The 20,424-nt window shown below is 46.6% G+C and overlaps 1 protein-coding gene and 1 long non-coding RNA gene across 4 annotated transcripts in view; one reads left to right on the top strand and one right to left on the bottom strand.

Annotated features, from left to right (window-relative positions):
* Dapk1 (death associated protein kinase 1) overlaps window positions 1–20,424 on the bottom strand; it is a 164,993-nt gene that overhangs the window by 68,108 nt on the left and 76,461 nt on the right. The gene's annotated exons all lie outside the window — the stretch shown is intronic.
* LOC116082388 lies at window positions 3,663–20,409 on the top strand. Its single transcript, XR_004115274.1, has 3 exons — window positions 3,663–3,858; window positions 17,829–18,019; window positions 20,309–20,409. It is a non-coding gene; the product is annotated as an uncharacterized LOC116082388 (long non-coding RNA).

The following is a 20,424-nucleotide window of genomic DNA, read 5'->3' as shown; positions in this document are numbered from 1 at the left end:
TGGTTAGAGCATGCACCCTGTGGTGGTTAGAGCATGCACCCTGTGGTGGTTAGAGCATGCACCCTGTGATGGTTTGCATATGCTTGGCCCAGGGAGTGGCACTATTAGGAGGTGTAGCTCTGTTTGAGTAGGTGAGTGTCGATGTGGGTGTGGGCTTTAAGACCCTCATCCTAGCTGCTGGGAAGTCAGTATTTTCCTAGCAGCCTCCAGATGAAGATGTAGAACTCTCAGCTCTGCCTGCACCATGCCTGCCTGGATGCTGCCATGTTCCTGCCTTGATGATAATGGACTGAACCTCTGAACCTGTAAGCCAGCCCCAATTATTGTTGTCCTTTATAAGACTTGCATTGGTCATGGTGTCTGTTCACAGCAGTAAAACCCTAACTAAGACACACCCCATGACATAAACACCTGTCATGGGGTCCCACCACTTAGAGGTTCCCGCACCTTTCGTGTATGGGCCACCGGAATACCCAAATTATAGCAAGGATAAGTTGCTTATGAAGCTCTAACAGATGTAGTCCTGACGATTGCATAAGAAGTCTTCAGTGACAGCTATTACTAATCTGCAAAAGCTGAAATTATTTCAGCATACTGCTTGCTTTTATCTCAACATGATGTGATATTACCCTCAAAATATTACTTCCCACCGATGTCCCCCTTAGGGGATGACAGCAGAGTGGGATAACAGGACCAAAAGAAAGAAGAAAACACCCACAGGAAGCTGTATTGCTGAATGTGGCTGCTGGCTCCATCCTTCCTGACATCATCTCTCCACCCTTTCTCACTGTCCCTGCCCAGGGTGTGTTGCTGCAACAATAGAAAAACCACAGGCTGCAGTCCCGGGAGCTGAGGACCACAGGATGCACACAGTGCTGGCAGCTATGTGCTCTGCACCACACCCACTGCCTCCCCACCCCACCCCCCATCTCCTCAGGCAGCCAGCACACTAAGAAATGGACTCCTGAAGTAAGGAGCTTTCCATCCTCATTACCTTATGGTTGGCGTGATGAGATACCACCACCCAAAGCCACTTGGTGGGGAGGCACAGCAGCTGAAGCACAAAGCAGGGCAAGCAAACTGGAAGTAGAATGAATCTACGAGCACTGTAGCCCATGCCTGATGACACACTTCCTTCAACAAGGGCTGTGCCTCCTAACCTCCTGACAGCTCCACCACCAGGGAAAGAAGAGGTCACACACCCGAGCCGGTGGGTCATTCCCATGTAGACACCATATCCCAACTCATCCCAGGCAACTGCAGCAGAGGCTTAATGCACACTAGGTTACTGGCTAATGGCTGCTAGGGTCCTTTACTTCCTTGGCAACTTACCATGGCTTTCTTGGCACCTGCTTTCTATCCCAAATTTGGACTTTGAAGATAATTCTTCCCTAGCATCCCAACTACCAACAACAAAGGCAAAAGGTTTTCATGAAAATACTTCTAATTTTGAGAGTCCCAGCATAACAACAACGATCCAACTCAGAGATGAGACTCAGAATTGAAAGGGCACTAGCGATTGCTGCCAGCCCAGCAAAAGCTTAGATATGAAGTGGTGCAGCTTCTGTCTTGGGAACAATACGGATCCAAGATACTGAATTGTCATGAGACAGCGAGTGGTGTGGACTCTGTACTGAGAAGTCTCTTGCTAACTGTTACTCGTAACTTCCTGGTCAATATTTGTGGCACTGTGTAACGAAAGGTTTACTTATTTTACTTTGTGTGCATGAGTGTTTGCCTGACATGCATGAGGTACCCATGGAGAACAGAAGAAGGCATCAGATCCCTGGAACCGACGTTACAGTTTTGAGTCACCATGTGGATGCTAGGAACCAAATCTGCATCTCCTACAAGAGCAAAAAAATGTTGCCAGCTGCTGAGCCATCTTTCCAGCCACCCCGCAACACTTTGATGCACACACACACACACACACACACACACACACACACATACACACACAGACAAAATGTTGAGTTGCTACAAAGCACACCCTAGCTGAGGACCTTCAAACTGATGTTATGGTTCCCTCCTGCCTAGCTGAGCTCTCACACTGACAGTCAACGGCCCCTCCGTCCTCTACTCTGCACCAGGTTTTGGTGTGGTTTGTTTGGGGATGAGGCATCATTGCATATTTTTAGCTTTCTGTGGCACTTCGCCATTTTAGATGGTCTCCTGCATTGTTTATTAAGCCAAGAAGATTAATGTGCCTCACAGAGAAAACAGGCATACCAGTTAAAGCATCACTCAGGGAAAGGAGCTGTTACTGTGTGTTCCATGTCAGTAAAGCAACACTACGCATTAAATGAGGTGCCTATAAATGGAAACGCACTTTAAAAGGCTTATGCAGCATGCTTGGAGAAATGTTGTGAACAGGCTCATAAGAACCTAGAGTTGCATTTCCTAGGGAGTAGCAGCCCAGTGCCTGCCACTAATTAATAGGCACAAATTTCCCTGAAAATGGAGTGTACTACAGCATTGGAAATGGACAACTAGTTCATTTAACACAAAACCTCTCAATTGACTAACTAATTAATTAATTAATTTCAATCAATAACCGGTCAATTGATTGATTTCAGTTAATGCAAGTAATGGACATGAACTCTCTGGTGGACAGACATATAGTACTGAGATATATCCATACTTTAAAGAGTTCCAGAGATGAAAGGCTGCTGCGGTGACTCATGCACAGGGCACCTGCCTAACAAGTGCAGGATTCCAGGTTGGTCCCCAGTGCTTGCTGTGCTAGCATGGGGACCTGGTTTCATATTCCCAGCCCCTGTGTTAAAAACAAAAAGTTAAACAAGATGGCCACCAATACTGCACTAAAGACAGGAAAGAGAGGAGACTCCCCAGAGCCTGCTGGCTAGCCAGCTTAGCCAGTCACAGAGAGACCCTGCCTCAAATAATAAAGTGGAAGATGCCTGATATCGACCTCTGGCCCATACATACAAACATGTGCACACATTAATGCACATGCTGTGCATGTGCATGCACAAACGCTCACACACACATACACATGCTTGAACATACACACAGATATATACACATATATACACAGAGACACAAAACAATATTTTTTTGTGTTCTAGTCCCAAAGCCCATTCACCAAGCTCAGTGGCTGCGGTAATGTCTATGTACTGCACCAGGCTGACACCCCACTGGGGGACAGACCTTTCCAGGGAACATCTCTGAGAGGAGAATGCACTCTAAAGGCTTTGTGGATAACTCTGGTTAGTTAAGATCATTTATTCCTCCCCCTACCCCTACCCCTACCCCTGCCCCTCCCCCTTCTTCTGAAAACTCAATGTCTTAGTTAATTAAACCCAAAATTTGGAGATGCTCTGAGGTTGCCCTGCAACAAAAAGTAACCCATGTTTGTTTAACTGCTGAGAAATCACTCTACAAGTTGGGCATCCCTAATCAGAATATTCAAAATATTCAAAATCCAAAATCCTGAGCATTTCCTGTGATGAACTCCACACTACAAAACCTTGTTTCATGCTCAAAATTGTTAAGAATATGGCATAAAGTATCTTCTGGTCACGTGTGTGGTGCATGTGAAACAAATGAATTCCATGTCTCCTATGGGGTCCCATCCCAGCATTCTTCACTGTGCCTATGTGAGCATTCTAGAATCAGAAAGAAAAGGAAGAGCACTGTGAGCGATGAATACGTGGCGTGCATTGGAAACGCAGAGTTCAACCCCAGGTACACACGGCACACCTGCCTGTGAAAGAAGGGTGCTGTGTATGGTAGGTTCTACGTCGTCGTTCACCCAACACTGAAAATGAACAGCCCCAACAGGTCTAATGTTCAAACGTAGTCACATGCGGACAACTCTGCTCACGAGAACGAAAGGTAAGACAGGTTCCACTACCAGAAAAGTGTCACATGGGCTGTGGCTGTGCCTGGGCAGTAAGAGGGTCTTTGTCATGTAGGGAGAGGTAGGGGTGAAGGGATGGGAAAGGGAGAAGGAAGAAGTGTGGGAAGGACAGGAAAGGGGAAAGTGGGAAAGGAGAAGGAAATGTGAAAAAAAAAAAAAAGATGCCATACTAAGCATAGAAAAGACACACTGGTCTGCCGGACTAAGCGTAGAAAAGAGACATTGGTCTAACAATGTCGCGCTGTCTCAAACCGCTCCCCAAGAACATGCTTTCAGCCTGTACAGGATGTACAGATTCAAAACGGCGACTAGGAGAGAATACTGCTTTTACTTTTGATTTTATAGCACACCCGCAATGAACGTGTGGGCAGCCTTTGTGGGAATCCATTAGTGTCGCCCCAGGTGGTACTCATTCCCTTGGAACACCTTCATGACAAAGTCCACACTGGGAGCCACTCTCTGCCTCCCCATTAAGAAGCTACAGTGAAAAGCAGTCAGACGACACATCAGCAAGATGAAAAGCTTTAAAGTTTTAAAATTCTTATTGTAAAACAAAACAAAACAAAACAAAAACGATGTGAACTGTTCTGGGACTCAGGAAAATGACCTGGAAAGCAAGGGGTTCCTTATGAGCAAGCAGCAGCTCAGGTTGCCAGGACACAGGGAGACACAGCTTCCCAAGCGGATAAACAGCATCCTGTTACCCAGGGAACCCCAAGAAGGCCAAGGTCAGGAGAAACATGGAAAACAGATTGCCCGGGGGTGGGGAGGCATGCAAATTACACAGTGGGTGGAGGGGAGCAGGGGAGATGTAGGTTCCTGGGAGCATCTACACCCTAAGGACAGGATCACACTGCAGAACATCCAGAACACCCTGGGCCTCCAAGGAATCAAAGAAACTGGTGGGTGGCCCAACAGCCTCCTTAGAACTGCTGTTCTATGCGGGTTTCTGAAGCCAACCTCTCATTGTAGCCTACACAGGGCCTGGACTCCTGATCATCTGTCCCTTGTCTTCCATGGAAACCTAAGAACGTTTCTAGATCCCCCTGGAAGAACAAGTCTAGAGTTCGTAAGAAGACCCGGAGAAAGTTTAGGGAAATCTGATAAGCCAACCTGATAGGCTGCTGTGTGCAGGGTAGGACCTGGCCCTTGTCACAGGACAGAGCGTGAGACTGTTGTTATCCCTCAAAACAAAACCCTCAAAAACGTATGGGTTAGCCAGGTGATGGTGGTGCACGCCTTTAATCCCAGCACTTGGGAGGCAGAGGCAGGCGGATTTCTGAGTTCGAGGCCAGCCTGGTCTACAGAATGAGTTCCAGGACAGCCAGGGCTACACAGAGAAACCCTGTCTCAAAACAACAAAACATAACAAAACAAAACAAACAAACAAAAAAAAACTTACGGGATTTTAGACTTGGAATATACAAGTGCAGCATTCTGGAGGTTACCAGGTCCTCTCTTCCAGTGACACCATCAGCTTTTTGGAAGTGAGACTGTACTACACCCACTGCAGGCTTTAGGGTTGAACATGGAAACACATCTGAGGCCATCCCTAACAGGTATGCTTGTGGTCAAGCCCCTCCGTGGACGGAGCTGAACAGAAAGATGGGTGTGGGAGATACCAGGCCTAGTGTAGATCCTTCTGGGGCTCTGATGCATCCGAGAGCAGTGCTGGGCTGTATGTGCCCTTGGAGAGGAGGTCATTGCCTCATTTGGGCTACTGGCCTAAGGGTTGCCCTGGTGAAAGGTAAATAAATCCACGAGTCCCAACTGACATGGCCCTCACCATAACGCAGTGTCTGCAGCCATTCTCTGCTGACTGATTGTTCAGTCAGTTGCGCTAGGTATTTCTGGTGGCATCTGAGAACAGACTACGGTAAAGAGAATAGAAACAGAAATGTGCTGGATGCTGGCCAGCTGTGGTACAGACCAATTTGGTTTTGGTTTTGAGGGGGAGTTTATTGGTAGTAACTGTGGATGGAAGCTAGGCCTTTGCTCATTATCCTTGAGCTATCACCGAGCCCTGTTTTTATTTCTGGTGTGATACGGGGGTCTTTCTATGTTGACCTGGTTGGCCTTAAACTTACGATTTTGCTGTCTCCAGGCTTGTCACAACAGGTCCAACCAGACCAACTCTTAAGCCCTCAGAGTAACAGCGGACCATGAAGTTTAAGCGGCTGGTGGCAGGGAGAAGTGTGTGTCCTGGGTGGCCTTTCTGCACATTAGCTGGACGGGGAACTGATGGCATACACTATTTTTTTTCTTGTTCTTGTTGTTTGGTTTGAAGGTTTGGTTTCATTCAATTCATTTTTTTTTTCAAATAGGGCCTCACCATGTAGCCCAGGATGACCCCGCACTCACAATCTCTCAAGCCCTAGGACCACAAGTGTGTACCGCCATACCTAGCAGGCTTACAACAGGTGCGCACCACCATGTCTGTGCAGCTCACACTGCTATTTTGCTCCAGGCTATACTCCTCTGCCTTGGGTACTCATGGCCTAAGTAAACAATACTGGCTCAGATAAGGTCGTGACAGTTCAGAAATGTAAGACCCAAGGGGATATCCAAGACACTTCAAGCCAAGAGAACTTCTAAGTGCTCAAAGACTGGATGTACAGACAGCAGGTCTCTTACGAAGCTGGAAGCTGTGGTGGGACCTTTGCTCACTGTGCACGGCATCAAACCTCAGAGCTCACACCACAAAACAGGCCTGGAGCTGTAACTGCTCATCTGCTGGTTTTTCTTTAAAGCCAAAAGAGAAGGAACAAAAGGTTGTTGCAAAATATCACTTAACACAATCCAAACAGGGTCTCCAGTGGACCTGATAAGCAAGCAACACTCCACACATCTTCTCCAGATACAGTAAGCTCCACATTAGAATCACACTGCCCACCAAGTCTAGTTTTATGAAAAACAAAATGTCCTGTAAAGAAAGAAAGTGCACCTGCACTAATCTGGTAGAGACTTGATGACCCACAGAAGGGGAATAATGGGGGGGTGAGGTGGAGGTGGGGAGTTGGGGGAGCACCCTCTCAGAGGCAAAGGGGAGGAAGGATGGGATGAAGAACTCTTAGAAGGGAGACGGGGCAGGGGGGAGACTGGGGAGATGGCTCAGCTGGTAAGAGCTCTTCCGAAGGTCCTGAGTTCGGATCCCAGCAGCCACATGGTGGCTCATAACCACCAGTAATGAGATCTGACGCCCTCTTCTGGTGCGTCTGAAGACAGCTACAGTGTATTATGCTGGAGCGAGCAGCGGAGCCGGAGCAAGCAGGGACGCACTCAATTCAATTCCCAGCAGCCACATGATGGCTCATGGCCATCTGCACAGCTACAGTGCACTCATACACATAAAATAAATAAGTAAATCTTTAAAAAAAAAAAAAAAAAAGGAGGCAACATTTGGAATGTAAATAAATAAAACAATTTAAAAAAAATAAAAGTTGCTTCAAATCAAAGTAAACTAAAATAAAATGCAAAAAAGAAAAAGAGAAAAGTGCACCTGCAGATGACCGTCATCCCGCCATCATTCAGCGGACCTGACCATATCACATGGACAGAGACTGGGGCTTCCTGCTTCAAGATAACATTCCAGCCACCAGGATCTGGTCTGTTTGACTATTCTGACTTCACAGTGTTAATCCCTTGAGCCCTTCCTATTATTTGATCATGGTGACTCTATCTCCTTCAGCTACTGGGACAAAGTTAACCAGGCCAGAAGGTATAATCTGCTCTGAACTCAGCGGGGTGCTCTCAGGGGGAAAGTGAGAAAAAGGGAGCACGGTTCATGTGTCTGCAGGAAGAGAGCGGAAACCTGTCAGGAGCTCAGCTGAAGTTCCTTATTCCAACAGAAGGAGGAAAAAAGTCAGCTTTCTTTATAGTCCAAGATTCAAGATGGAGAGCCACCAGCTGGGGGAAAAGAGGGAGCCAGAACCAAACGTCAGCTGTCGGCTGCAAGCACCGGGCTGAGAAGGCAGATTAAGATGCAGCCTGAAGAGCTGTGGAAGGGCTTGGTGAGTGAGACGACTGTGCAAGCATGAGGGCCTGAGCTCAGACTCTCAGCACTCACATAAAAGACAGCCTGACTGCAGGTGCCTGTAGCTCCAGCGTTTGAACAGCTTGGTGCGAGTTGTCCATGGAGGCCTTCTGGGCAGCGAGCCTACTGGAAAAACAGTGAGTTCCAGATTCAGTCATAGATCCTGCCTCAGGGGACTAGGGCAGAAAGTGATCCTGCCTCAGAGGACTAAGGCATGTGACGTTCTCCTCTGGCACACAAGTATAGGGACAGATGGACACACACACACACACACACACACACACACACACACACACAAGCAAGTTCGGGCTTACAGAAATCATGGGAACCCCTAGTGTGTACCCCGCTCTACTCTGGAAAAACATAGGCAGACCTAACAAAGGCGTCAATTTTCATTGTTCCCTCTCTTTTAGGTAGAAAGAGTTTGCCTTTGTGCTCTTCTTACAGCTAGGCTTGGGACAGAGAGTCCCAGGGAGGACAATTAGTTTCATCATTGCCCTGTAAAGGTCAGGTGCATGGTGGTAAAGAGTCTGGGCACGGGTAACTTGAAGACACTCAAGTACACCTAGCCTTGCATGGCTGTCAGCACAGCCCACGGTTGGTGTGTTTCAGCCATGTTTGAGTCAATGCAATCCTGCAGACTCAGGCACCCACAAGAAAAGCTTCTGTTGTGTTGACCTGCTCTGACCACTGGGGCCACGGGCTCAGGTCTGCAGGAGCTCACTGGCTGTCTGCACGGCCAAGAGAAATCCTTCCCAGAGCTCCTGGCCAGGTCCTTTCCTGGGTTGTCTGCAGATCTGTGAGTCAGGTAGGAGTCACCCCACAGAGGACGTCTACACGGGTAGTAAGGGGGCAGGCAGGAGCTGAGGAGGTCACTTCAGGCCAGGTGAGGCAAGCCTGGCACACAGCACCCCTGCTGGAGTTACTGAAGTGAGAGCCACTCTGATAAATGTGAAAGAAGATCAGTGAAAGAGAAACCAGAGCTCCCTGAAAGCCTGGGCACTTGCTCCTTGCAAGCAGAACTCTCTGGAAGTCTGCCAGGAGGACTGACCTCACCCCAGGGATCTGATCTCTACACAACACACACATGAGGCTAATGGGGAGAGCCATGAGGTAACTGTAGATTCTGCAGCCAGGAGACCGGACGCTTTGACAATATTCCTACTCTGAGGAAGTGGGTGCCTGCAAGCACAAATATCTTAAGCTAAAGAGTAAGGAAAAACAAAAGCAATGGGTGTGTATTAAGTTTGTGACAACCTCTAAAACAGGGAGGCTGAGCGAGCTCAGGGACCTTCCTAGAGTGGCGCGGCCCAAGAAAAGATAGATGACTTCTGGGAGACTTGGGTTGACCAGCTGTGGCAGGGCCTGGGAAGAAACTACCACAGCTTCCAAGGATCTCGACCAGCCCCTGTATGAGATCCTTTCCTGTTGCCATGATAAAACACCATGACCAATAGCAGCTTACAAAGAGTTCGTTTTGTTTACAGTTAGAGAGAGAGAGAGAGAGAGAGAGAGAGAGAGAGAGAGAGAGAGAGAGAGAGAGAGAGAGAGAGAGAGAGAGAGAGAGAGAGAAACAGGGAAGTTTGGGGGATGGGGTGGGGGAAGGGACAGCAGCAGGCAGCCGGAGCAGGGAGCTGAGAGACCACATCTTCAGAGCAACCAAGAAGCAAAGAACCCGCAGAGAGGGATGGGGCTGCAAACCCTCAAGCCCACTCCCAGGGATGGACTTCTTCCAGCAAAGCTTCACCTCCTAAAGGTTCATGACCTCCTGGAGCAACATCATCAACCAAGTGTTCAGATACAGAAGCCACCACAAGCCAAACGGAAATGGCTAGGATTTTGTAGCAACAGACAACCTAACAGGGATTAGCATACACAATGTTTAAGTGAGCATACGCATAAGATGCCTGTTAGCCTGCTTCCTGTCACTGTGACAAACTGTGGCATAGAAGGGTGCTCTCCTTCCCCTGGAGCCTTGGCAAGGAGCTGACCTCAGTCAAAATATATCAAAATCATTTTAAGCACTTGTGATAATTCATTAAGTTCTTACTGCAAACAAATGAGTCAACCTGACACCCTAGTTGTGAGCTGTTGCAGTCTCCCTGCTGCCCTGGCGACCTCAGACAAAATAACTGTGCATCAAATAGCCGGCTAGACTGACCTTTTGCCAGCAAAAGCCATTCTGAACTCTCTGCGATGTCTAAGAAAACTGCACAACAATCACAGCTGAGTGTTCATCTCCTGAAGGTATAGGCTCAGTCAGGCCTGTTTCAGTTTATATCACACATTTTTCTAACACAGGCCTGGGTGAACCTGCAGCCATTTCTACCTAGACCTGAGAGGGAGCATTTCCTCTCTCCCTTCCCCGCCTCCCCATCCCAGCAAAGGGAACTGTGGCAGAAACTAGAGGCAAGGCTGTGATTGGTGCAAACTGAAGCCTTCATTTGCATGTGAGCTGTGCTATGATTGGTCCTAGCAGCTTGTGGATTCTGTGGTGAGTGAGTTGCCTCCCTGGCGTTGCAGCATCAGGTTCAATAAAAGACTGGTCTTCCGTAGTCCTTCCCCCACCCCCACCCCCGTATTGGCTGAACTAGTTAGAGAAAAGGGCACGCATCAGCAAAGGTAGCGGCGACAGGGAAGCAGGCAGTGGTGACAGCAGGTGAGCAGCTGGCAGACCAAGCTTCTCAGTGGTGAAGTTGGTTCCTGACTGACAGCTGATGAAAGCAGCTACAGCAGGAGCAGAAGAAGACTTTTAGACAGCTGAGGCTGGGAAGGACAAACATCTGTAAAGATCTGGTGGACAGAAACTGCAGGGTCTGGCTACTGGGACAGTCTCAGAAAACTATCAAGTTTTGAGGGACAAGACTCTGTGCCCGGGAGCTGTAACACTGGCCACTATCAACAGCTGAGCACTCCTAATACCGAAGCCCACCAGGAGGCTGTAACATCAGCTGTTGGCACTGGCCAGAAGTCTCAGCTTCCCAGGCCTACACAAAAGTTCTAACACTTCTAGAGCCAAAGGTTCTAGTGTCCTAGGCCTGCACGGGGTGGTGGCCCTTGTAAAGTCTGAGGGTCCTGACATCACCTACACAAAGACCTTGTAAACAGTAGGGTGCCACATGGGGCTGTTCCCGCCTCCCTGCTATTGCTGTTCTCAACTGTCAAAGAGCAGAGAAAAAAGGCTTCACTTCTCAAGCAGGTGGGGGTGTAATACCTGCTCTGAGGTGATGGTGATGTAATCACCTGCTGTGAGGTCATGGTGACGTAATACCTGCTGTGAGGTCATGGTGATGCAATCACCTACTGTGAGATAATAGTGATGTAATCATCTGCTGTGAGGCAATGGTGATGTAATCTCTGCTGTGAGGTAATGGTGATGTAATACCTGCTGTGAGGTGATGGTGATGTAATACATGCTGTGAGGTAATGGTGATGTAATACCTGCTGTGAGGTGATGGTGATGTAATACCTGCTGTGAGGTAATAGTGATGTAATCATCTGCTGTGAGGTGATGATGATGTAATACCTGCTATGAGGTGATGGTGACATAATCATCCCGCTGTGAGGTAATGGTGATGTAATGCCTGCTGTGAGGTAATCATTCAGGAACAGCATTTATTATTCACAGGACAAATCCTAGTATTGTTCTGCTGAAAATAGCTGAAGTTAGAAAGCCAGGCATCGGAAGGAAGACTTAACCAAGCCAAGGAGACAGAGGAGGGCCTAGCTTTCCACTCTTGTTAGTGTGTCAGAGAAGCCCTTCTTGCTTAGGAGTTCATGTTTAAGCCACTATGCTGAATGCAGTGACTTCCAGAGCCATGAGCAGTACAAGAACTTCCAAATCATGTAGTTCGAGTAAAGGAGAGGGTTTCCAGCTGTACCATGGATGAAAAACATGAAACACAGAGGCAGGAACCCCACCTTTTCACCTCAGTAAACTCTAGTGCTGGCAGAGTGAGTAATTCAGTCTCAGACCTTGGAACCCCAAACCCTTAGTATTAATGTTTGATTGACAGGCTGAGTCACTAGTTTTTATTATTTTACATCACTATCATCATCACCTTAAAATATTATAAGGAAACAGACACAGAAACAGCAGAAAGCCATGTGTCAGGGGCTCTGGAATCATATTTAGAATGTCGGACATCAGTGTTGGGATGAAGGTCAGTGTGCAGAGTGCTTGCCTACTATCCACCAAGCCACAGCAGCATATAAACAGAGTTCAGTGGTCATCTTAGCAGTTCAGAGTAGTAGAGGCAGGAGGGTAGGGAGTTCAAGATCATCCTCGGCTTCATGTGGCCCTGTCTTAGATAGATAGATAGATAGATAGATAGATAGATAGATAGATAGATAGACAGACAGACAGACAGACAGACAGGTAGATGAAAGGCAGATTACATACATACATACACACATACATGGATAGATAATAGATTTCATATGTAGATAGATAGATAGATAGATAGATAGATAGATAGATAGATAGATAGATTATATACATACATACAAACATGGATAGGTAGATGATAGATACATATGTATATAGATATACATAGATACATATGTAGATAGATAGACAGACAGATAGATAGGTAGGTAGCTGAAAGACAGATTACATACATACATGCATGGATAGGTGGATGATAGATTACATAGATAGATAGATAGATAGATAGATAGATAGATAGATAGATAGATTACATAATAAATACATGGATGGATAGATAGATTACATACATACATATATACATACCTATATACATAGATAGATAGATAGATAGATAGATAGATAGATAGATAGATAGATAGATAGATAGAGATAGAGATAGATAAGATACATAGATACATAGATAGGTGGATGGATGGATGGATGATAGGATGATCACTATCTCATGACTCAAAACAGTCATGTTAGTGGCTCTGGGTAAAGTGGAATTGAACTTTGTACTTGTTCAAGTTCTGATTCTCTTAAACACATGCAATTAAATTTCACACAACAAAACCCCTAAAACTTCCCTCTTACTGTGATGTTAATTCAGTATCTACATTAACCTACACAAGTCCTCAATAGTGTCAATTATCTATTTGGAAAACTTGCCTAACCATATTTTATTGTAGAAAAAATGGAGGACAGCTATGCAGCCTTCATCACCAGGACACACATACACATAAGTTTTAAGACAAACATCTATAAATGCAATGGCTTCAGGACAGAGCAGCCTGACAGAAATACACAATGAGCCACATGCACAGACAGTCTGTGCAGTTTAAAACTCGGTAGCCCCCACTTCAGTAAAGCAAGTAAGACAGGCCAAATTAACTTCCATAACTCATTTTACTCCAGTACTTTAAAATACCATCACTTACACATTTAGACATTATGATATTTCTTTCTATTTTTATTTATTTATTTTTCTAGACAGGGTCTCACTATGTAGCGCTAGGTAAGCTAAAACTCACAGAGACCCATCTGCCTCAACCTCATGTCATACCCGGCATTCCCCATCCCCCTAGCCCCCTCTGTTGCTTGAATCCAGTGAACACTTGGCACTCCCAGCACAGCCCAGTACAGCACTCAGTAGCGACAAACAAGTAGCGGCTGTTGTGTACAGCAACACAGCCTGAAGCTAATTTTATAGCTATAATATAAAACTGGGACACAGTACAAGTATTTATAGATGGTAGGTAGACAAGATCCTTTTGAGGTAGCAGGGATGTAAACCGCAGCTAATTCAGCACCTTAATCACCAAAAGGAAAAGTGTGAGGGTCTGGGAGAGCCAGGCTGTGCCCCCAGGATGATGTTCTTTAAAATAGAGTACAGTCAACAAAGGGAGCAGAAGAGACAGTTCACAGAAAGGGAGAGAATCTTCACCAGTTCTTAAACCGACAGGGGACAATCGCCTAGAATCTGTAACGAACTCAGAAACTAGAAACTAAAATATAAAACAGAGCAAGGAACAAATAGGCAAATGAGCTAGACAGACAGTTTCCAAAAGTGTACATACCAATGGCCGAGAAAGACTTGAGAATGTGTTCAACATCCTTGGCTGTCAAATGGAAACCACATTAAGATTCCATCTCATCCCAGTCAGAACGGCTATCACCAAAAACAAGTAGCCACAAATGCTAGTGAGGATGTAGGCAAAGAGGAATCCTGATTCGCTGCCTACACTCCCTATTGATGATCGAATTTGCAATCCTCTACTATACACATGCTGCCAGAACCATCAGACCCCTCCATGTGCAGTCCTTGGTTGGTGGTTGAGACCCTGGGAGCTCTGAGGATACTAGTTAGTTCATATTGTTGTTCGTCCTAAGGGGCTGCAAACCCCTCAGCTCCATTGGTCCTTTAACCTGTTCTTAATAGCTCCTCATTCGAGCATCTCTACCTCCAGGGCAGACTGTACTTGTGGCTAGGTGACCCCTGGGCAGAAATTGCCTTTTCTTCTCCTGCAGACCTGTACCACTCTTGAGAGGACACAAGTTACAGGTTAGGATAGCTTAGTTCTGCTAAGACAGAATAAGTTAGTTCTTAATAATTCCTGTTTTTAGAAATCTGTCAGAATATCCTGGGCCAAAAAGGCTGAAGACTATGTTCCAACTTCCTGACATACTGGGGCTGTATAAACAGGCAACTGTCTTTCCAATTTGTCTCAGTTCTGGAAGCTGTGTTAGGCTTCCTCTATTTTCAGATAGTGTTGGTTGTTCTTATATTTCTGACGGGGTTGAAGGACTAGTTAGGGAGTGTAAACCTGTGAGGCTATATTGAAAATCAGGATGGAGGCTGCTCAAAAAAAAACCAAAAAAACAAAAAAACAAAAAAAACCAACTGTTCCAGCAAGAGGCCTCGGCGGATAAAGGCACTTGTTGCAAAGTTTGATCCGCCACATCCACAGGATGGAAGAGGACAATTTCTGCAAGCTGTCCTCTGACCTCCGCACATTTGACACGGCACATTGGCATGCACGCACACACATGCACACACAGCAACACCGCATAATTTTTAAAAGCTTCTAGGTCACTCCTGGGGACATCTGAAGGAGTCTAAGTCGTCATGCCACATTATACCACAGAGACACCTGCACAGCCACGTTCACAACTGCAGTAATCACAGCAGCCAAGTCACAGTACCAGCCTCCACATTCATCAACCGATAAACAGAGGAAGTAAGGCGGTGCATGCATGCAGAGGAGTTGTACTCAGCCATAAATAAAAAGGAGGCTGAGCCACTGCAAGGAAAATGAAGCTGGAGATCATGCTAAGCAAAATAAAGCAGGCTCAGAAAGACGCGCATTTCTTGCTCCCTCTCATATGTAAAATCTAAATGTGTGAGGTAGGTAGGGAGTGGGGGCCTGCATGTGTGTGGTATATGCATAACATAAAAGCAGAAGGGTGAGCATAAGAAAAAAGATAACCTGTGTGGTGTCGGGGCTGGGAGGGGACAGGTATAAGTAAAGGATAATGCTGTAACATTGACAGATATGTCACAAAGTTTAAGAGATAAAAAAAAAAAAAGTGACTTTTTCAAGCCCTGTACGTGTACTAAGACAGTTCCCTTTATAAATACACTCTGCCACCTTTCCTATGGAAGTCAGCTTGTATCAGGCACACCGCAAGAAGCATTTGTGTGGCTGGAGGTCTGTGTCAAGTTTACATACAACCTTCTCTGCCAATTCCTGTTGGGATCACCACTGGGTCCTGCATGATAGCATAAGGCTCCGACAGAGAGGACATCGGTTCACACGCAGCAGTCTATAAGGTGATAAATAGGTGTCCGGCTTCAGTGTGGAAGCAGATGCACGTTAGAATTCAGACAGCTTTGAAAGCTTGAGTCCAAGCACTAGGTGGATTGTCTGATGATCTTATTTCGATCACCATCCCACCATGTCTTCTCTCACACTGAGAGGAGACAAGGGAAGTGAGAAAGGACTTCTGGAGAAGGGATGTGGGGAAGTGTCTGGGTGGTCAGGAAAAAGGAAGCAGGTATTCTGATGCCTGGAGCAGAGACGTGAGAATCTCTACCGTTTCACAGCACAGGGAAGCGTGTCCTCTCTCCCCATGTGACACTTCCCGTGTGTATAAGCTTGTTCACATTTATGTGGGTGTGCACGTATGCAGGTGTGCATGCCTCTCTTTGTGTGGATGTATGTGCAGGCTACAAAATAACTTCAGGTATCATCCACTATTTTTTTTCCTTTTGGAACATGGTTGGTTCCTTTTGTTTTGTTTTGTTTTGTTTTTTAATTTGATTTTTTGAGTCAGGGTTTCTCTGTGTAGCTCTAGCTGTCCTGGAACTCACTCTGTAGACCAGACTAGTCTCAAACTCAGAAATCCACCTGCCTCTGCCTCAAAGGTTTGTGCCACCATCACCCCTCGGAATATGGTTTCTTGGTCTTTGTTCTATTACTGTGAAGATAAGCTGTGACCAAAGCAACTCTTACAAAGGAAAACATGTAACTGTGGACTTGCTTGCCATTTCAGAAGTTTAATCCATTATCATCGCAGTGGGTGGGGGGCGTGGTGGGAACATGGTAGCACTCAGAGTACAGGTGCAATAGCTGAGAATGACATACTGATCCACAGGCCAAGAGAGAAGGAGAGAGACACGGGCTTTTGAAACCTCAAAGCCTACCCCCAGTGGCAGACTTCCTTCAATAAGGCCATATCCATATGATCCTGTAGGAGCCATTCTTATTGAAACCATCACACGTGGTCTCTCCATGGCCTAGAACTCACCAAGCAGGCTAAGCTGGCTGGTTATCAAGCCACAGGGATCCAGTTTCTTCGCCTTCCAAGTGCTGGGCTAACAAGCACACGTTGCCATGGCTGGGTATTTGATGTAGGTTCTAGGGATATAACAAGCCTGAGGTGTGGTGCTCACTGAACCTGCCATGGGAACACATGCATGACTGTTTCCAGCTTGCTGAGGAGCATCCGGGGCCCCGGCCAGGATCCCTCTGAGCTGCCGTCAGTATGCAGTCATTCAATGAACACTCTCAGGTTCACTATGATGAGTGAGCAATCCTCTAAACCATCACAGAAAAGGGAAAGCTGTAAGACGGCACACTGTTCTGCCCTCTCCTCACCGAGAACAATAACCTCACAAAAGTCTCTCTTCCTTCCATTGCTTCTTCTCTTCTCTCTGACCACACACAGAAAGGCAAGGGCACACCATTTCAACACTGCCCACCCATGTCTACACAGCTGACCTAGAGAGAATGTATTCTAAGTTCCCCGGGACCAGCTACATCTGCAGGGAAGGGCAGCAGGCTCCAGTCGCTACATTTATAGCAGTGCTGAGCCTCAGGCAGTTCAGAGTCATTTTGGACAGGAAGACCTGACTAGAAGTAGGGGCAGCTGACAAGGTGAGGCAGCAATAAGGAGAAATAGAAGAGCCACAGAGAAATAGGACAAAAGCAACCGAACTGGGAGTCCGCCTTATACCAGTCATCACTCCTGCTCTCCTCCTGAGGGCTTGCTCACTGAAGAGCACAGAGTGCTGTCAACAAACGTCCATTCCTCCGGGTGTCCAGTCGCAGGACAATGTTTGCTAATGACCTTTTCTGGAATACCTAACCTTAACATTTCACCTGTGACCTCTCTTGACCCCACCTATGACCCTCTTGGCTTTAAATCATTTGATACAGTCTCGAAAGCTGCCAAGACTTCAACAACCCTTCCATGTTCTACAGACAACAGTTCTAGCGTCGTCACCGACAACTCCAGCTCATTAAGGACAGGATGGTGCTGTCCCCTCCTGGCACAGGCCTGTTAAAAACAGAAGGCTGATCCCTTTAAGCATCATAGCCTTAAAGCCCTTCTGAGTTTTCCATTGTTGTTTTTAAGGTTAGTAGGTTGTTTGTTTTAGTGGCCAACTCTCTATTTGAGTTCAAATCTCTTATTATTTTAAGCCCAGGAATCTCAAATAAAAGAAAATGAGAACATCAAATAAAAGGAAACGAGAACAAATAATGTTTAAAACTGCACGGGACCTGAGAGCGGGGCACACGATCTCTGCCAGGCGCCGGGCTCAAGATGAATGGCTAACTTGTTCATGGCAGGTCGGTGAAGTTTCTCCACATTTCCAAGCCAGTTTAGTCAGGTAAGTTCCACGGCTAACTGTTATGTGGGCTGGTCATGTGAGCACATCGCTTTTGACCCAGAACAGCTTATCTTTCACAGGGCCCACAGGGAATTGGAGAGAGACAGGAGGAGCAGTCAAATTCCAACTGTTCAAAACTACATAGAGACCCATGATTTCAGAGCTTTAAAGAGGAACTGGGTCCTTCAAACCCATAGCCTCTGGGGCCGCTTTTCTGTTAATGTGTCATGAAAGCATACATGAAAACACATTGTTATTTCTAGATATTGTCTTTTGTAAGATTAACTAAGGGGGAGAAAAAAGAGGAGAAAAAAAGAATCACAGCCATTGTGGCCCTGAACCTACCTCTGCCCGAAAACTAGTCTACTTGTCTGTGGTGAACTCAGAGCCCCTAGCCAGCCATCACCAATGACTAAGTCAGCTTCTCCTCTGTGGCAGGCAGGAGGAATCCAAACACAGCACCGCCACTCCCAAGGCTTTCTGCAAGCCACAGTAAACAGTAGAGGGATCAGCAGGAGCCTGGGAAGAAAGTGGTTAGGGAGACTGAAACTTAGCTGAGAGAAGCAAGCCAAGCTGGCTAAGTTCCCTGGCTGTTATCTAACTGGGTCACGAGTTCAATTCCTCCTGCTGCCTACAGCTGGCAAGGGAAGGGCTTAGGGGTCCACAGAGGCCCATGTAACCTGTGCTTACAGTAAATGGACCCCCAGCTGAAGAGGAGACACGTACAGAAGTGCCAGTCACATATCCACATCCAGTGTCTCATGGTAGTTTCCAGAACCATGCCTCAACACTGCCTCCCCATAAAGCCTCAGAGAACCTATTTGGAAGCTTAGCCCTTAAACTCTGCCTGATTCAAGGTACATGTCCTTTTCTGAGAAGCCTCGTGACACCAAAATGATGCATATCACCAAGAGCCAGGAGAGTGAAAAACCTCATGGCCACTGGTTTTTGTTTTTTGTTTAAAAAAAAAAAGATTATTTCATGTATGTGAGTACACTGTCGATGTCTTCAGACACACCAGAAGAGGACATCAGATCCCCATTAAAGATGGTTGTGAGCCACCATGTGGTTACTGGGAATTGAACTCAGGACCTCTAGACGAGCAGTCAGTGTTCTTAACTGCTGAGCCATCTCTCTAACCCATGGCCACTGTTTTTTAAGGGGTAGATATTTTAGACAGGGTCTCTGCCAGTTTGGTTTGAAGTACTCACCAGTTTCCTGTGTCATTTGGTCTTGTAGTCACACACCTCAGAGACCCAGGCGACCCCATCTACCCTACTTTGTGCTTCATTCTTCCTTTTTTAGTGGTTTGCTGGCAGCCAATGCCTAAATGAATGATGTATTTCTTACTATTACTCCTCAGCAGCCTACACCATTAAAAATTAGACTTGCCGGGCGATGGTGGTAGATGCCTGTGATCCCAGCTTTCAGGAGGCAGAGGCAGGGGGATCTTGGGAATCTGAGGCCAGCCAGGCTGTCCTGGAACTCACTGTGTAGATGAGGCTGGCTTCAACCCGTACCATTAGTGGTGTATACAGGAAAGTCCTTCGGAGACAAGGAGACCGAGGACAGGATAAACAAACTCTCTGTGTGTCTAACATGGAGATTCTACTTCCCAAATTAAGTGCTGAGGTAAAGGGTCAGAAGGGCATGCAGCCTCGTGCCCATGTCACCACCCTGTGTCACACTGTGAAGTCCCTTTTCCAGACAAAGCCAGGAAAACAACGTTGGAGGCATCATCCCGCTCACCACATCCCCAAAATGAGCTGACAAACCACTCTCCTCCCTGGTTCCCTATTTTCGGAAATTAGGAACTAAAAGAACCAGTCTGGAACACCAGACTTGAAGGTCTCTGGCTGGACCAGAGGTAAGGAGTTTCTCTGCTCAGCTCTCCTCAACGTCACCCCTCACACCCTACTACCTTTAAGTAAGTGTACCTCATCGCTACCAGATTCTCTTGTATGGTTTCTGTCGTATCTCGTCGTGACAAAAGCTTCTGGTGAGGCCATCCCTGGGTCTCTACACAGTTACATGTGACTACACCACTGTTCTTTACATGCCAAATCCTCTGAGCAGTTGCTTGTAGACTTTAAGTAGGTTGGGTGAGAATACTTAATACATTTTTACTCAAATGTTGGTGGGTGGGTGGCTGGATGAACAGATGCATGGAGGGACGGAGGAATGGAAAAATGCGTAGATGAGCGGGTAGAACAGAATATGGCTAGGAGACTTTGAGACGATCATAGCTCGAGTGTTCATTCCTGCAAGACATCTTCGTTTATTTCCCAGGTTGAACAGGAAATCAGATGACTCACTGTCCACAGAACGAGAAGAAACTGTGTAAATCTTGTCCCTAGAGGAGAACCATTAAATCTGTCTTCCTAGCCTCACCCATCCTGAGCTTC

This window comes from Mastomys coucha, unplaced genomic scaffold (genome assembly GCF_008632895.1).
Source record: "Mastomys coucha isolate ucsf_1 unplaced genomic scaffold, UCSF_Mcou_1 pScaffold7, whole genome shotgun sequence".
Taxonomy (NCBI): domain Eukaryota; kingdom Metazoa; phylum Chordata; class Mammalia; order Rodentia; family Muridae; genus Mastomys; species Mastomys coucha.
The sequence above is the reverse complement of the archived record's forward strand: the minus strand, read 5'-3'. Positions and strand labels throughout refer to the sequence as shown.